The sequence below is a fragment of the Ruditapes philippinarum genome, unplaced genomic scaffold, assembly GCF_026571515.1.
Source record: "Ruditapes philippinarum isolate M1 unplaced genomic scaffold, ASM2657151v2 ctg7672_1_1_1_1, whole genome shotgun sequence".
NCBI lineage: Eukaryota > Metazoa > Mollusca > Bivalvia > Venerida > Veneridae > Ruditapes > Ruditapes philippinarum.
The window spans coordinates 28,543-48,107 of NW_026854338.1; the positions used below are offsets into that span (position 1 = coordinate 28,543).

A 19,565-nucleotide genomic window follows, 5' to 3' on the forward strand; every position below is an offset into this window, starting at 1 on the left:
CTTAACATGAAACTCATTAACCTTCCTACAGTTTAATAAAACTATGGAGCAATATTCAACTTTCCTGTGACGGTGTTAATAATTGCTCCTAAAATAACATCAGTTCTCATAAATGTTGTTTTTTTTATATTTCTAACATAAAAGAAAAGATACGTGTTGAAGATTTACTAGGTAGTAGATTGTGGTAGAAAAAATTTATATAAATACAAAAAAGGAAAAATACGTGCCGGAAAAAAGTTACATATTTAATGAATTAAACAAAAAACACAGTCCATGAGTAAACTTATCTGCCAACCGGTTCCTCTTATGATCATCAGGGCAAATGTGACGTCGTCGCAAAGTAACGTGTACGCACAATCTAAAAACAGTAACATCATAATATTGTATTAAGTTTTGGATTCAAAACATCAATAAAATAGCGTTCTTTAGATAACCTAGCTGAAACGTTTTTACTGTGAAATTTATAAAATCGATAAATACATTTTTTTTTGCGCATTTATCTAAATGTTCACTTTAAGGTAATTGTCTTGTTGATGGGTCTCTGATCTGCTGTGCATTAACTGTATTTCTGTTTCTGAGTTTATCGCAATTGATATATTCAGTTTTAATGTACAAAGTTCTGAAACTTTGTTTTTAATATTCGATTGATATTTTGCAAAATTATCAACGACTGAATCATATAATAAAAATGTGCAATAACTATCGAAATTATTGACAATCTAGTATAAATCATAAAATCCCTATCACTTAATTCAAAGGTAAACATGGTGTATTTAACACAATATTCAAATGTTAAATTATAAATGAAACCAAAATGTATTCGCACTATTTTACAATAGTTATGACAATGTCAGGAAAACTGCAGACCTAAAAGTGATTTAAAATGACAAGTTTATACAAAATCAATAGGTAATCTCAAATTAAAAGGCGAATATGAATTAACTGTCTGTATACATAAATCAAGATGACATGTTACCCACGTAAATAATAATATCCCGCAAGCTATAACCATTTCTTAACCTCTGGTTTCTTTGATTTGTATTGTTGATGATAACTATCGTGTGAAAATGTGTAAAAGCATATCATTCAGTGCTTAGTTATAAAGTACATTTGTTATTAGATCACGACTTACATTTCACTTGTCAAGTATGGAATGTTTGTTTCTATTTTGTTTATACTACATTTGGGGTAAAACACAGTTCAGCTTTTAGTGTGTACTTGAGATGTTTGTAAATTACAATAAAAAGAATATCAATAAATAAATAACAGAAACAATAAAACAATCCACGTTTGCAATAGATAAAGGTATGAATAGTTCATAAGACAGAAACTATTAAAGGTGTTTGAAAGGTATTAATAAGAATTATATCCATTTTATTTATAAACCTAATGTTTTCAACAAATTTACTATGAATATCCATTTCACACATTATAAAAAATAACCAATGATATTTCAACGTTTGAATCACGTGGTGTTCGAATAGAAATCATTATCGGATCCTATCTTATCAATGTAACCTCGTTTTCAATCCTATAAACACTCATATCATATGCATATCACACACCATATAGCCTCGTTTCTATTTCAAGAGTATAAAATATTCATATCAAATGCATATCACACCCCATACAGCCTCAATCATGTCTATTTCCAAAGGCTTTAGGGTCCAAAATACATTCATCTAATATACACAGTACGTATAACAAAATGCCTGACTGTCGTGGTTTTTTGTGTTCTTTTTGTTGTATGTTGTTATTTTTTTCTGTTGTTTTGCTTGTGTTTGTTGTTGTTGTTTTTTGATTATTTTTGTTTATTTCTGGTGTGAAAGATTCGACATTCGCCAAGTTTTGTCATCGCATTCTGAAAATGGCGAACTCCAAATTGCCTATATGTCAATATGTTACTAATTTAAAACTGAAAACAAAACTGTTACATTAATTTTACTTCACACACGATTTCAAATATAATAATATATTTATTTATTTTTGTAGCATTTAGTCAACATTGTAACAAGTGTGTTTCAAACTAACAGTTTCAAGTATGCGTTGTTGAATTTATGTTTTACTGTATTGTATCATGAATTCATGATATTAGTTACGTTCTATCTATAATTCTAATAAAAATGCAAAATTGTTTTTGAGCAGAATATAATGTCGCCACTTGAATTTTTCTTTTCTTTTTTTTATGATGAAATTTTAATAAAGTTAAGTTGTATATATGCTTTATTTGTAATTAAAACTGTGATTCCAATTTCGATTTATAACGATAGTATTTGTTTTTTGATAAAGGTAAATTACAATGGTCATCCAAATGGTTTTGTAAATACATATTTTATAATCAAAGTATATTGAAATTTGTCATATATTTCCACGAGTAATGCAATTTTCAATGTAATATCGTTGTACTTTTCTACCCGAATGTTTATGTCTTCAAGTTACTGTTGAGAATTTTATAGTAAACTATACGACTGAGAAAACTTACATTTACATGCATTGTACATGCATATAACAACGAATGCAACACGTTATAGGAAACATCAGTTGGTAAACATCATTTATGTACAGAAAAAAAACACGGGAGAGAATCACGCCGTTCGTTACATGTACCCAAACAAACAAGATGGCGGATGCGGCCAAAAAGTAGGTTTTTCCCTTTTTCTCTGAAATTCGTGATGTTCTGATGTTAAAGTACATATAACAACCTTCTCCACAATTTTCCTGGCACACAGGATTTTATTTCATGATGTTTCGTCCCGTACTTCATCTGAAATGCGCGTCACCAGATTCGAAGCGAGAGAATTTTCCACCGGTTTGATCGTGGTAACGTACGGCTTTTTCTCTAAAATTCACTGTTTCGTTTACATATATGTATATTAACTGAAACCACTGACTTTAAAAAGTTGTAATATGTCGTCATCTAAACATTCATGCCCATTCTGGCTAGAATAACCGCTGAAAATATTAATATGGGAGCATTTTCCGGAAATGATAACGTATGGCGCACAAAATATTTATGATAACGTACGGCGCATTTGTTTCTGATAAATTGATTTTCTTTATAATAGAAAAGTTATAGACAAGACATAAGAGGATGTGTAGAACCAAATTAAAGGTACTCCACTGAGCTACGGCCGAATGTCACAAAAAAAAGTAAAATTTCACAAACCGATAATTTTTTGTTACCTTCGTGTTAGTGACATTCAAACAGAATCAGTGATACATTGATATGTGCTCTTTGTATTGGCAAATCGTTTGAAATACATATTTTCTCCAATTTTGTGGGAAAAGCGTTTAAACACCTTTCAGTTTGCAAATCTGAATAAAAACAACGGTCACGTGATGATTCTCGGAATGACTAAAAAGCGAAACGGAGAATTTTTTGTGTATCTGCAGCAACGAAAGTGCGAAAGTGGAATATACAAACAATCCATAAATAAAAAAAGCAAATTATGGGTTTTGTTTGTTAAATTTCTTGTTGTTCACATATGTTCTTGTGAGAAAAATCTTTCAAAAGCAATTTCAATATATTTAAAGCATTACAATGTTGTAATCATGTTTTTTTCTCCATTACAATGATGAATTTAGCTAAACGTACGGAGTTTGAAACTGACATACACAAATTTTACAAATATTCTTTGTTTATTTAAGAGCTTTCGTGTAATTCTTAAATATTATGTATTAACTTTGTAATGGTTAAAATTTCATGATATCTAAGCTAAGAAAATTTACTTTGTCAATCAGTGTAATGGGTCCTATTTCAAAGGTCACTTTGGTTTATCTGACACCCGTTCAGGAAAAAAAACTTCATACATGTAATACCTTTTATACAACGAACATGAACTTGAGTATTGTAAGCATAAAAAATCAAACGCACAAACAGAATGTTATTCCAGAGATTTCTCTTTAACTCTGATCAAAGCACTGAAAGCACTGGCTAAATAGAGAATGAATCCGACCTCATTATAGGCCATTTAGGCTTCAACTTTATTAGTTAATATTTCTTATGTATGTCTAGTGCATATAATTAAAATTCTATTAGAAAAAATTGATCTCCTTTGCTAGATAGATCTGAAATTTAATATTTATCATTTTACATACATACTTAAATATTTATCCGCATTGGATGTAAACTTTGTTGATTAGAAACTTACTACGTTTTGATCTAGACTTTCAAATCTATAGGTAATTGATACCTGTTTCATGCACATGGTAAACATTATCAAGAAGGTTGGAAAAGAGTTACAATCTGGCTCTATTAATATTATTATTATCATTATTGATTTAGCAGATATCCTGATAAATTTCTTTCTTATTGGAAGGCCTCCGTACTAGTGATGGGTCAATTGAGCTGTGCTTTAATGTTACCAATATATTGAAGCTTCCCGGTGGAACAGAAATTGAGAGCGTTAGAAGAGTAAAAAAGGAAAACTGGAATAAAGACAAACAAGGCGACGGCAACGTTCAGGGTTATTAATTGCCTTGACTAGTGAAATAAACTTAAAATTGATTATATAGTTGTTGTTCTTTAAACCCTAACTTTCTTTCAAATTAAACGAAACAAACAAAATCATGATACTTGCAAGACAAATGTGAAGGGCAGGTAAGTAAAAGTAACTTTAAGAATTCAGTAAGTAACTTTTAGAATTCAGTAAGATATTATTAACCTCACCTCATACAACAACCATTGCTTAAACTATGTTTTATAATACTTCCAACTCCTAGACGGTATACAAACTTGGGAAAGGGCAATGCATATCTTAACCATTGTTTTTACTCCTTATAGCCTGTTTATCATGGCGTACTCATTGTTAATAGTTTTGTAAATATTTTGATAAAAAAGGTCAGGTTCATTTCCCGACTATTTTGGAAATTACGAGTGACTGGTTTCAAAAACTGCAATGGCTAAATATTGATCGGGTGCATTTCATTGCATAAATAAGTTAGGAAGAGAACTCTGCTTTTCTTGCTTTATAGCACTATTAAAACCTTTACTTTTCTCTACTTTTGTCTCTTCTTTCTTCCTGTTTTTCATTTTTTTGTTTAGTCTTTTTATTTACCACTTGAAAGCCTGAAATTAAATTTTTCATTGATAATGTAGCTGTGGTCCTGTGTTGCTTGGTCGTGTGGTTGTTGCATGCATTGAATGTTACCATTCCTTTTTGTATTTCTGATCGAAGATCAGGAAATACAAAGCTAACATTCGATCTCTGACACAGCGGTTTCACGACAAACCTAACAACAAGCAGTTCTTAAAACAGCTGAAAACTAGCGATTTAAAAGAAAGAAATATTTTCATGCAATTAAAGTTTAAAAGAGCTTTGGGTTATAGAATTGTCAATGAATGCACATTCACAAATTACGCGGATGAATATCATTTAAATCAATGAAAATGCTAATTTTAGCGATGTCGAGAGCGTATTTCACAAATAAATTTGACTGTCGAGTAGTGGAATATATACATGTCGGACTGTTTTGGCCAGAAGACTTTTGTTAAATTATTTACATCAATGTTAAACAACAGGTTTATCTTGAACAAAAAATCTCGAAATTAATAAGGATTACAAACCCGAAATGCAATGGAAAATCTAAATTTAGTATTACTTGATTTCATTCAGGCATTGTTCGTATATCTTCTCCGTGGTGCAAGGGTAACGCACTCGTTTAGTGTGTCTGGGGTTCAAATCCAATTCAAGGCAATTATTTTTATGAAGTTTCTTTGTTAAAGAAATAGCCACGATATGCAAGGATAAAGTGTGGCTGTCATAATAATGAACATAAATGATTTTTTGATGCAACTCTAGTCAGGCAAAATTCCATATGTATCAAACCCTGGTACCAAGCAAGAAGTATTATAGTACATAAAAATAAACTTATACAGGAAAATAATACAGTTATACAGTGCGATTTAGATTGCAAAGATCAGAAAATACCACAGAGCTTGCAGCCTTTTGATTTATCTTGTTTTTCGTATGTATGTTCTGGAGACTAGGTGGGTAGTTCTCGTAATACTTTAAGATTTATAAGATTGTGTATTAAAAGCCTTTGTAAATTGTTTCGGAAATACTGGATATCGTTTTGAAAATTTATAGAGCTACTTAAGTATTTTAAACACATGAACGAAAAATTTCACTGTAACAGGAAATAAAATTAATTCCTAAGTATTTCGGTTATAGTGATTATACCGTAATCAAACGCTAAATGTCTCCTAAGAAATGTTCTTTGGAATTAAATACTAAGAGTAAGCACTAGAACATAAACCACCAGATTGCTTGCAAAATCTTTTATCGGCAGGATAAATTGGTTCACAAAACATGATTTTTCACAGTCATGATCAAATGAACAGACTGTCATTTTCTTCTGTTACCGAAAGATACGAACAGACTGTCATTTTCTTCCTGTTACCGAAAAATACACACAAGGAAGATTTCAAGTAAAAGACACGTCACTGACAGAATGTTCTTAATATTTGAATAGAAAAGAATTTGCTAAAGTCAATTTATGAAAGAGAAAGCGGGGATGCTACTTATTAAATTATTTTCCCATAAAAGAGGGTTTATTTTACTCGTTAAGATTATTTTCAAAAACAAAAGTCTCAAAAAGCAAAGGTTAGCTGATATTAAGATGTTAACCGCGACATATAAAATTAATTTACCTGTGAAACTGGAGTGTAAATGTGTTAGTTTATCCGGTTTTTTCTTCAGTGCCTTCAGCACTTTGATCTTATCTGTAGTACAAGTAAACTCTATCGTTTTTACCGAAAAATTATTAAATTCTAAACAAATTTCTAATAGAATCATAAACATTTATTGTATCACAGTTTGAAGTTTTTTCTGTTGAAAACGTGTCAGAGTTCAATCGAATTCATACACATGCACAGTGCGTAACTGGTGTGCAGGTAATAGTTCCCACACTCCAGAGCATGCCCATTGATGTACTCATTCCTTTTTTTTTTTGGGGGGGGGGGGGAGGCTTTTTGTGGAATAACAATAGAAATGCCACATTCAGAAGCTGGTTCATAGGTTTTTTTTCTGGGGTTTCATATTGTTACAACAGGGAACGTGCATTTAATTTTGCCTATGGATATGATGTAATTGTGTGTGGAACGTGTGTGTACGATCCTATTAAGATAGCCTACGAAACGTCACTCATAACATACACAGATGCCCATTTGTGCCAGAAACAATTTTGCAAAGGGGGCACCTGAGTTTTTACTCCACCAGTAAAGCTAAACAGTCGCCAAAATGACCTACACAGTTTTGTGTGACGTAACCCCCACTCCATTCCAAAAAACAAACGATCAAATCAAATGAGACATGTCATTAACTGTATTTGATTTAAATACGTTATAGATAGCGTTAAATACATTTATTAGTGTGATTACACTGTGCTCGTTATAGTATAAATATCATCGATGCATTATGTTTGCCTTAGAATATTGAAATTGAAACTGAAATGTCAATGAAAATAATTGTAATTTGTCTAGAAAATGCCCGCTTCGATGGCGTTTGATTTTTCAAGACAACGAAATTGCTACCTTGATTATATTTTTACAGTTTTTCTTCGTTATACTCAAGTTATATAAACATGATAGGTTAGAGTGTTGAGAAAAAATCAAAAGACTTTTTTACCCCCGTTTACTCTGTTGTTCCAAAAATGTCCGTTGCGTATTTTAGTCATACCCGATGCATTGTGGGTAACTTCTGTACATGTCTGGGAAAACCCACTTTCATTTTTGCATCAAAAGCTAATGCTATAATGCATTTTCTAGCATAATTGTTGTTAGAGGGTTGGTTAAAGTGTAAGTTATTGTTATTTTAGTTATAATATTGTGATGTGTGAGGAAATTTGTTTACATTTTTTTTGGACACCAAAATACCTGTCAGACCTCAGTGTAGCCCCTTTAAGAAACTGAAATAAATAATATTAGTGTCCAGCTTTATTTGTCATCCAATGAAAGCGTTGTATTTCTTAAAAAATCTTTGTGTAAATTTTCATAGAAGAACAAAAGTCGACGATATATCAAAGTCCGTTCATAGCAGCCTTCTATTTTTCATAATGTTTCATATAACCGCGTTTGTGCAAATGGACAGGTATAGTGACGAAATAAAGTTAATATTAATGAAGCCAAATAAAGCTTGACACTTTGTATGTTTGTATTCATCCGTAGCTGTTCTACAGAAATAAGAAATATTCTCCGGTCGCTATCGCTCCCGTCGAAGTTTCTAATTTCTGTAGAACAAAACGGATGAACACTTACATATACTTCGTAAACACTAGTTTAAGAGTAGCGTAATCATTTTTAAAACCGTTCTTTCATAAAGATAATGACGTCATCTAAGCTCATGAGCGGTCTGGCATTAAAGGTTTCAGGCGGGTTTTCGGCATGGATAAAAACATCGAAATCCAAATCCGATTTGAAACTTTATAATTAACACTAGAAATTAATAAGCAAATTCCAATGTCACTCTTTTATTGCTGATACCTGCAAAACTTTTTTTTAAAGAAATTATTGTTTTTGTAATTTGATAGGCAAATTCTTGCATGTAATTGTTTTGAATAAATTATGACGTTCCTTTCATTTACAATTATGAAATCCGCAATTGGTGCGAAGGGACCTTCATTTTTTAGGATATGTGTATAAACATATGGTAATTGCGATTATGTGTTAAACAGCGATAAATATACAACAATTTTGCATTAATGGTTCATTTAATGTATGTTTTTTGTATGTATGTACATGTATATGTGTGTATGTATATGTATACAAGATACCTATAAGTTACTGGTTTAAAAATTTTGAAAATGTTCATAATGTAACTCCTTAAGAAAATTTCGACTGGTATTTATTTTATCAATCAAAATTGATCTTCTCCAAACTTGTTCATGATTTTTGATATTATGTTTATATGAACAGTTCGTTATTGTGCATGTTTTATGTCCTCATCGGCTTTAAAGCCTATTGGAATAAAATAAAATGTCTACTGTCTACTATAATAAACAAGAAAAATATTACATACATTCGTATGTAATATAGGTACGATTGCATACTACTTTTTGTGAAGACTTTTTATGTTACTGCATTAAAGGTGTAATGTAAAATGAACAAACATGTCATGAGATATTTTATATCTTTAAACATTTTCATGGAATGTAATTAATGTATCATCATATTAAAGTTGCATGCCTTCAGATGAGAAAAATGATTCAAGGAAATCAAAATATGAAAAGAAAATTCACGGTCCATTGACTGCTTTGAAGCATAATCACAGAATAAAATTACAGGAAATTAAAAACCTTTTTAATACACTTAAGGGAGAATTTCATTGTAAGTCATAGTCACAGATTTGAGATATGATTATTTATTCATATTTACATCATTATTGGTTATATATTGATAAAAAAAAACCCGAAAGACACAGTTTGTAAATATTTATTACAATAAAATAAAATGTATTTTCCATCCTATGCGACGCGCCGAGGTTAGCTATATTTATAATTCCCGCGCTAAGTCGCGGTGGTGCTTGGGATAATCACTTGATACTGTAAATGGCAGCCATTTTACGATACGAAAATGCCTGGCCGTCCTTGGACAGTTTATCCTGTCGAAAAGATATGAAAAAATACTTGCAATTCAAAGTTTGTTTGCTACATAGAGAATATCGATTTACTCTTTGCAAACTTTTTCTCTGCCTGATTGTAATAATATTGATGTGTTTTCATTGGCTTAAACCATCACGTTATCAATGCACATAAAGGTGTGAACTAATTTCGTGTTCAATAGAATTATTCCGTTGATAGACATATAACATTCCTATTTACAAATGAATTGATTAAACAACAATCCAAGAAGCATTTACGATAATAACAATCATTGGAAAAAATAAATGCATATTAATTGTAAATTTGTGTATGACAACTCACCCCCTTAACAAAACATAATAGACTCAACCAAAACAACCGTCTGCTTCTTTACCTAACTATGTAGTTGCATGACCATGATAAGTTATAGCAAACCAAATGTAAGAGCTAAAGCTATTGTAAAAATAATACTATGACCCCAGCAGATTTCGTACAAAAAACTGTAAGGCTATGTCGCGTAAATATATCTGACGTCATAGTGGCACAACGTCACTCTAAATGGTATCGTTCCATCAAATAAACAGAAAATTTCTTATTTACTAAATTCATTTAAGTTTTTCGCATAATATTATTTTCTAACTCATTCAATAAAGTCATTCATTTCTCTGTTCAATGAGCGACCAGCTTGAAGAAACACTTACACAGGCTCATCTCATCTGGGTGTAAGCTAGTCACAATCAGTTTTCGTTTGTAAATGGTTGACGGGTTCAAATATTAAGATTTCCTTGCCAGTAATTTGTTAGGAATGATTTTAGACTTTTTCTTTAGAAAAGAAAATATATCAAGCCGTCCGTACCTTTTTAACATTTTTGCTCTGCTGAATGCGTTTCTTCTTTCTGATAAGGGGATAAGACCATAATTATCGCACAACACTGGCGAATTTTAATGTGAAACCAACACTATACAAATGTTTCCTGAAAGTGGAGGCTTTTCTTTCCATTCTGCTTTTTATACAAAATATTCTCAAACTATACACATGTGTTTTAATTGGTATATTAACAACGCATATCTATTATGCCACCAGCTAGAAAATATGTATATCAGATGGTACAGCATTGTTCAATTAATTATTTCTGACCTGACCAACATTTTTTTTCAGATATCTATCATTTTCTTCATAAAAATAATTAATTATCGACTGATTGGACAAATGGAAATCCACCAAGTAGTAAAGTGCGCCGTACGTTATCACTGATATTTTGTGCGCCATACGTTATCATTTCCGGAAAATGCCCCGATATTAATATTTACAGCAGTAAATCTAGCCAGAATGGACATGTATGCTTAGATGACGACATATTACAACTTTTTAAAGTCAGTGGTTTCAGTTAATATACATATATGTAAACGAAACAGTGAATTTTAGAGAAAAAGCCGTACGTTACCACGATCAAACCGGTGGAAAATTCTCTCGCTTCGAATCTGGTGACGCGCATTTCAGATGAAGTACGGGACGAAACATCATGAAATAAAATCCTGTGTGCCAGGAAAATTGTGGAGAAGGTTGTTATATGTACTTTTACATCAGAACATCACGAATTTCAGAGAAAAAAGGGAAAAACCTACTTTTCGGCTGCATCCGCCATCTTGTTTGTTTGGGTAACGAACGGCGTGATTCTCCCCCTTGAAAAATGTAATACTGTCAACATAATAAGTGTCTGGCATTATGCGTTGATGTATTTGAAAGATGTCTTCAATCATTGTGTTGTTTATATTTTTTGGGGGATGGGGGTGCCTGGTGGATGGAGATTATTTGGCAATAAGTAACATGTTGCAATGAAATGATAAGAATATGATATACACAAATTAAAAAGATTAAATGTGTAGCCATTCGCATAGAGAGAAAAGGAAGTTGTATTAATTAATTCATTACAATGCTTTGAATACCGGGTTGTATATAATTTGATAGACTTTCGGTCGCATGTATTTTTCATTTCCAGCGTATCATGCTATTCATTTCAATAGTTCTATGTTGCAATAACATTACAAAGAAATTGGATATTCAATAAAAAATATTTGCTAATGGTTTGATGTCTGTAATAGATAATTCTGCTTTCAAGTGAATTTGATGTTGCAAGATTATATCGTAAATACGTGGTGTTAGTTGTGCATTTTACATGGATTGGATATATAAGCCGCGTCACGACAAAACCAACATAGTGCGTTTTCGACCAGCATGGATCCAGACCAGCCTGCGCATCCGCGCAGTCTGATCAGGATCCATGCTGTTCGCTATCAGTTTCTCTACTTGTAATAGGGTTTGTAAGCGAACAGCATGGATCCTGATCAGACTGCGCGGATGCGCAGGCTGGTCTGGATCCATGCTGGTTGCAAACCCATTATGTTGGTTTTGTCGTGACGGGGCTCATATTTTGTTTGACTGTGGTTGCATCATATAAAATATAAAGATAGATCTATGATATTGATCATGTGGTTTGGAAAGTATTTTAAAAACGCACTACAACTATATTTAACTCACATACACGAATATCATGATACTGATGTTTTTATTCTTTACAGTTTCATTAAAAGAGTTGCAATTCAAGTTTTTCGACATCTTTCATTTATTTAAAGGGATTTCATTTTGATGATTCCCGTTTTGAAGATCATCCGTTCGGTTGTTTTGTTTTTTTTGTTAAATGTGAACAAAATATTTGGAAAAAACCCAACAAAAATTGCATAAAAATGACTCTTGAATTAACATCATATTTTATGATCACATTTAGACCGAAATGAATTCTTTTAATATCGTAATGACGATAATTGATGTTATTGTCCAGTATTGCTGACCTGGCACTTCATTTCCTTTCGTAAAAGGACACTGGGAAAACACTGGTATCTAACGGGTATATCGATATATTTGTTACCTTCACACGTCAGTGAGCTGTAATATAATGGTTCAGATGCCGAGCTAACGATCTAAAAGGTCTCGTTTCCTATCCAACACCACGTTATGAAGATACACTTTTTTTTGTATGAATTTAAAATCATTTTAGTACATTTGGTTTTAGGATACCTATTCATTAGATAACTATTAAATAGAGGTAATTTGTAATTGGTAACTTGAAAATGTGAAAATATCTTGGTGATTCTTCTTCCCAGTCAAGAAGCTTGATCAAGACCATTTCAAACAGAAAGAGGCTAAACAAATGTGAAATGCACATCTCAACTCTTCACTGCTTATAGGTGTCCGGTTGCACCGTTTAAATTCCAGTCTTCCATTGCAAGTGTAACAAATTTTCCAAAAAGGGGTTTTCACGTTTTCGGCATCCACAACTGAATATGACAATTGTTTCTATAGAAGAACTCTTTGCTAACATTTTGTTATGTTTGCTCCTCATTGAAAACATTAGATCGATCTTCTCGGTAACAGTATGAATTAATTTGTTGAGATTTAACAATTCGCCTGATTGTTATTTATACGCACAAACGCACTCCACAAAGTTGCACAGCTTGAGTAAGAACAATAAATTACATCTGCATCGTTACAGACAAAGGTAATGTTACTATTAAACACGTTAACACTATTCTTAAGTCCAACAATCAATAAAATTGTACAGTTTATGTAATGTCTGGCAGATTGATAAAAGCTGTTTTCTTATAATAGCGCTTATAGGATATAAGCATTGATTAGCTCTTTTTATATGTAAGACAATAGAAATTACAGTATTTTTAGCAGTATAAACTTTTTTTTGTTAAATATTTTTATTATAAAATAAATAATACAAAAGTTGGTAAGTCAAACAAGTTTCAAGTTGTACCTAAATACAGTGTAATATTTGACATACAAAATAACAATGGTATAAATAAATAAATTTATGTTTACTGGTAGTCATCTTGCATTTAAAACTGTGCATTATAATTCAATTAAATCATAATTATTCTCATATTGTTATTTATGCACTACAATGCGATTACGTTAATTGACACTATTAGAGATTTATTACAAACTGTATTAAAAGATGTGCTTTATTTAAAAAGACCTGTCAGTAATAAGGAATATATGAGGATTAAATAATTAAAGTTTCAATTTAATTTGATTTTTTTTTGAGAAATTACGCTGAAGTAAGTATCATATGACCGCCATATTGTAACAAACTAAACTGAGAATAAAATATAACTTGTTTTCAAATTTTGGAAAAGAAGGCTGCAATATTTTTATCTCATTTCTCATATCTACAAACATGCAATTCATATCAAGTGCCATTTGAATTATAAAAAGTGCTCTTCTGTATTTTCTAGATGAATCCCTTTTATTGACAGTAGAATTCTTTTATAAACTGATGTTTTTCTTCCAATTAGTGCATTTATATATAATCCTGTAATCTTATCCAAGCCAGCACGACTATATCGGGCCGATATACGGTAAATGTCGGCATGTCGGCAAAGTGTGCCGATTTGGGGCCGACATCGGACCGCTGCAGTGCCGACATGCTCAATATTTTGAAAAATTCTAAATGCAATGGTATTGTTTACTTAATTATGTTAATAAATAGTCCTGTGTATGATTTCAATTACTAGAACCACATTAACCACATTTCATGTTACATCAAAAAAAGGACATCGGGTCTGCGTCGGGCCTACATGATAAATAAATGCAACTATTTTGTATATCGGATTGACATCGGTACGATATTGCGTTTTCTGTCACATATCCATATTTTGTTAAATCGTTGAAATATTATGAAATAAATTAATGCCAATGAAACACCGTTGTTCTTTACTTATTATATTTACGTACTGTCTTACTGTCCGGTTTTTGTAGTAGACAAGGGAGGGAATTCTGTTAGGTTTATTCCCTCCCTTGATTACCATGCAGCAAATAATTGTACATTTTGATATGAATTTATAAAATAATTTTAGCTGAGTTTTAAAATGATATGTTGTTTGTAATTGAATTCAATATTTATTTTCTAAGCACATAAAAAACACTCTTCAATTATAATTTAAATGCAAATCTGGCAAATATTCACTGCATTTCTACTTTCAACAGAACAACTTCAACAAGCGCCAAAAAGCTAATCAAAGGAAGGTGATGAAATTATATATATTTTAAAGTAATGATGATTTATCAAATGTGTAAACATTGTTAATTATTTGATTTTAACACTTTAAGTGATTGGAAAAATAAACCATTTATTTGTTTGTCTGATTTTAATGTAAAATCAAGGTTGAAAATATTTGTTACATATTTTCGCGACATGCATTAACAGGGCAGTGATAATTTATCATTTGCACATCAAAGTTAGAATGTACTAAATATTCGCTCTTATAATCTTATTTTGTAAAAAAAAATATGTTTGTGTTTTGCATACTTGCTGTTAATTTTCACTTTCACAGTTTATTAATGTGCATGTACATGCTTTCCCTTCTACTGGAATTTTTTCTTTAATTGATATGAATATGAGCAGGGAAGTTGGTTAAAATAATCATTCATTTTTTTATTTTTCATTTTCTGTTTAAAGGTGATAGTGCTGGGTATACAGTTAGTGTAGGCAATTAGAATCACCTTTATATCGAAAGCTATATTTTATTTAAATGACATAATCTGAAAGGAACTGGTGTCATTTCTTTCTTCTTAAACATCACATTATTACCATCTGTTATAGATCTACTGTTGCAGTAAAAATAGAAAAACAACGCGAAAATTTATTAATTGATTACCCTACAACATGAGAAAAGAAATGTAAAATATACACTGCAGATCAAAATTTTAAAGCCTTCATTTAAAACAAAGGTTATCTGAAAAACTTGTCATTCAAGTACTTCTGGATCACACGAAACATATATTTCCCTACACACAGGTGCTAAATTTTGTATACTTATATGCATTGATTCTTTGAATTCATTGAAACATTTGGAACATCATTTTGTTTTTGTTGGATTAAAAGAAATTAAATGAAGTGATTCGGATTACCCTTTTTTTACCTTGAATTTTGCCAATTTTTGTGGTAAATTTCAGTTTTATTTAGGGAGTTTACCAGTCATGATTCAGGATATTTGCTGTTTATTTTCTATTGGGAAGGGTGCCGTTTGCATGTATCAGTTATTTACGGGGGGAAAACGCTGTGGAAAAAACCTTAAGAGAAATTTTAGCAATTCAGAATGTAGTTATGTTTGACCTAATTTATATGTTTCGTTAGGTCTCTTTCTGGAAAGGGAAAGTATGTACATGTACAATCATTAAAAATTGTTGTAAAAGTTTAGATATTAGCAAACAAAACCGTGTCATGAAATAGGTAGATATGTGCTGACATTTTATAGAAAATCACAGCCCTGTATATGTATAAAAAAAATCTGCAAATGTGAATCCATTTGTCTAAGCAATAAAGACTTATATTGTAAAATATTGGTACATTTTCATCACTTTCTTTTGACAGTTTGTTGGAATGTTTGTGTTACTACATTTAGAATGTACGTGCTAGTTGAATTCACTGATGAAACATGTTTAGCTGTAATTCCGGACAAATGGTGTGATGGAACAAAATGTGCTTTATGGCCAAGCTGGAAGGTATCTTCTAAAATTACTAAAGCTGCAATGAAGAAGATGGAGCCGCAGGATGATTGGCAATCCTTCCCAATCCGTGAATTGTATGAACATGGTAAATTGTGTTAATTTGATTATTTTGATTTACTTTCAACCAGATTTGTATGTTTGTATTTAACTCTTAAAGAAATATATCCTTTTGTGTAAGTAAGGATTATTGCAAATACTGAATACATGTAATTTTAAAAGAAAATTTCAATTGAATCAGGCTTGTCTTAAAAAATGTAAAATTACACTTTCTTTGTCATGCTTATAAATATTGATTGAATTACATTGTTAATATCACATTGTGGTCAAAATTGGCTTAAACTATTTAAGTTAATATATTTAAATTATTGCTGTTGTAGAATCATATGATAAGGTACGAAAGAAGCTGCGTGAAGCAGAAGATTAATCTGACCTAGCAACTACCTTAGAGGCTATAGTGAAGATGAGGCAGATTCATACCGCCGATCAAAGAGAAAAATCAGGTAGCTGTTTTTTCTTGGCTAGAAGTTAATTGTGAAATGTTAAAAAACATTCTCTAGTATCTTTCAGTCACCATCAGTGATGACGCTCGCAATTATTATAATTTTTTTTATATCGTAAAAAATCAAGTAGCATTCAAATGCTCAATGACTAGGGTCATGTAGCTGATATCTGGCCACTTGTAGAATTAATTATACTAAAATAAATGCATATGGAATACAGTACATTGATTAAAGGTACTGTCAACAACATCCCTACTAAAGTCTTTAAAGCAGCGCCATGCCATCAGAATCATGCTTATTTTCATGAAAATTTTAAAAATGTATTTTAAAGTAAATACTATGAATTGAACAAAGAAGAAATAATTGCAAACGGCAATTACAGTTCATGTAAATTGAAAAAAAAATGATCCAAATATACATAAATACGTCTTTACTCTTTCTGCATTAGTAACGTCTACGCGTTAGTAACGCAGTAAAATTATAGTGATTGTCTGATTGATACTGTTAAATCAGTCATTTATCCCACATAACATGTAAATAATTAAATATTGAATATTTTCCCTTGATTAGAGCATTATTATGTTAAATTAATACAGGGGTTATGTTTTTAACTATTTTAGAAAAACAGTATTTTCTTCATCTGATGAAGATGAGGACAGGCATGATTTTACTGCTGTTTCACGCAGTAAGAACAGAGGAAGGGTCTCAGGAAGAAGTTCAATCAATGCCTATGACAGTTTCTTCATCATCACCACCGTCTTCCATCTCACCACCGTCTTCCATCTCATCACCACTGTCTTCCATCTCATCACCACTGCCTTCAACAAAATCGCCATCTCTTCCTAAACCACCACCACGTATCCCATTGGCAACCACTCCAATGTGAAAGTTGGCTCAAAGACGCAAGAAACAGCAGCTCCAGATGCAAGTATGTTTTGGCCTTTTTAGTTATACATACCTTTTTTTGTATTTTGTTGATAATTAGCTTTGCATTTATGTAATTGAGATTGACTTCTCTTCATAATTTGCTCCAAAAAAAAAAGGTCAGGGTAATTTCTTAAAAAACAATGGGTGCTAATATAAGATTAATTGCGTAAAAGTTTAATGTTGTTTATATCAAGCTAGGACTTGTCATCTTTCTTAAGGATGAACATTTAGCCTTGAGAACCATGACATTACTGTGATTTTTTTCCTGATTTTGTGTAATAACATATTTTTTCTTGCCAAATTTAGATAGAGATCATGTTCGCTTCTCAAGAGAAGTGTTCACTAGTATCGAAAAAATCAGAATCGAACAAAACCAGCAACGCAGAATGCTTGAAACTCTTCTAGATATGGTCAGGAGCTAGGAGCGTCAAAAGCGAGCAGCTCCAGTACCTTCAGTCTGCTTGAAGGTATTACCCGTCCCCTCCAATCTTTGGAGGATGTTGAAGGGTTAGAAAAAGAGTTGAGACAACAGACTGTTCTCAACAACATGGTAAGAAAACCTGTCTCTACAAGCGTATTTTTTTGTCTATCAGTATATATACATGTACTGTCTCAATGCCCTTTAATAAGTGCCTCTGAAAGCAAATGCTTGTTTTTGGCCAATTCATTATACAATGATAAATTTATCGAATTTTGTTCTTTTTTTGTAAATTTTGAAACATGTAATTTTAGCTGTAAAAGCTGAAGGCATACAGTAAAAACCATTAAATACATGTACTATGAAAACAGATAATGAGATTTGTTTTTTAAAAGATTATTTCTTCATATTCATAGTTCTTTTCATTATAGTTCTTTTTAAAAATTGAAATTTTGTTATGTTTAAATACTGTTTTAGTGTTCAGCCTTAATGACACTTAACATTTCAGGTCAACTACCTGTCTTTGATTGGCGGGAAAAACACACCAGATATGGTCAGGCGAATTCTGAGCCATGTAATCAAAAGCCGTTTGGCAGAGAGTTACAACTGGTACGGAAAGAAAGGAAAGCTTAAATTTGGATCGTTGAAAATAGCGGAAGTGATTTGTAGTAAGTCATAAAGTTTTTTTGCATTTTTTTTCGCATTACTGTACTGTTTTGGATTGGTTTCTGATTAATCTTGTTTTAGATTGGCTTTCTGAGTAATCTATCAATTAAAATGAAAAAAAAAAGCAGATAAACTTTTATGTTTGTTATTTATTCAGAAATTCAAAATCTATTAAAGTATAAAGCCCATTATTTGTTACTCAAACATTTTGAAGGTATGTACATTTCAGTTGTCATAACAATGAAGAGCAGGTGAACTTATTCAAATAATTTCCTTAACTTGCAAAAATTTAAACAAGACGTACAAAGAGAATATCACTGTAAAAAAGTCAAATGAACATTGCGTTTTTTATGTAATTTACAGAGGCAGTGCAGAAGACCACATCAGGAACAACCACAGCAGAGGTCGAATTTATAACTAGAGAATGGTTGAGGACAGCAAAGACCGTGAGGGAGGTCGTAAAAATAGAAAGGCAGCCACAAATATCCTCGAGTGAAAATTTAGAAAACTGAGATTTCAAAACTGTCCTCCAAAAAAGATACATAATTATACTTACATGGACTGATAAAACATGAGAACATTCATTAGCATTTAAATACTGTTTTACTAGTTATGCACCATTTATTTTCTCTCTTTTTTCTGTAAATCACCAATGTGAAAGCTTTGATAAAGCATGTGGAAAAAATCATTGATTTAAAAATGTTAGTATCATGAAATATTGTGGGTCCCTTGCACTGACAGAAGTAGATGTAAATTTTTATTTCAAAGTATGTTTCCTTGAAATATAGAGGATGTAGAATGAGTAGGTTTTATACTAAATTTATTGAACAAGTTGAATAAAATCATTATGCGAGCATAATGTTGTTTTATTCAACGAGTTCAATAAATTAAGTATTGA

At 31.5% G+C, this 19,565-nt stretch overlaps 1 long non-coding RNA gene across 1 annotated transcript; it reads left to right on the forward strand.

Annotated features, from left to right (window-relative positions):
* Positions 1-13,980: 13,980 nt before the first annotated feature.
* LOC132739856 (uncharacterized) lies at positions 13,981-19,111 on the forward strand. The gene is made up of 6 exons (XR_009627064.1): positions 13,981-16,241; positions 16,534-16,656; positions 17,277-17,584; positions 17,890-18,133; positions 18,510-18,669; positions 19,031-19,111. It is a non-coding gene; the product is annotated as an uncharacterized LOC132739856 (long non-coding RNA).
* Positions 19,112-19,565: the final 454 nt, after the last annotated feature.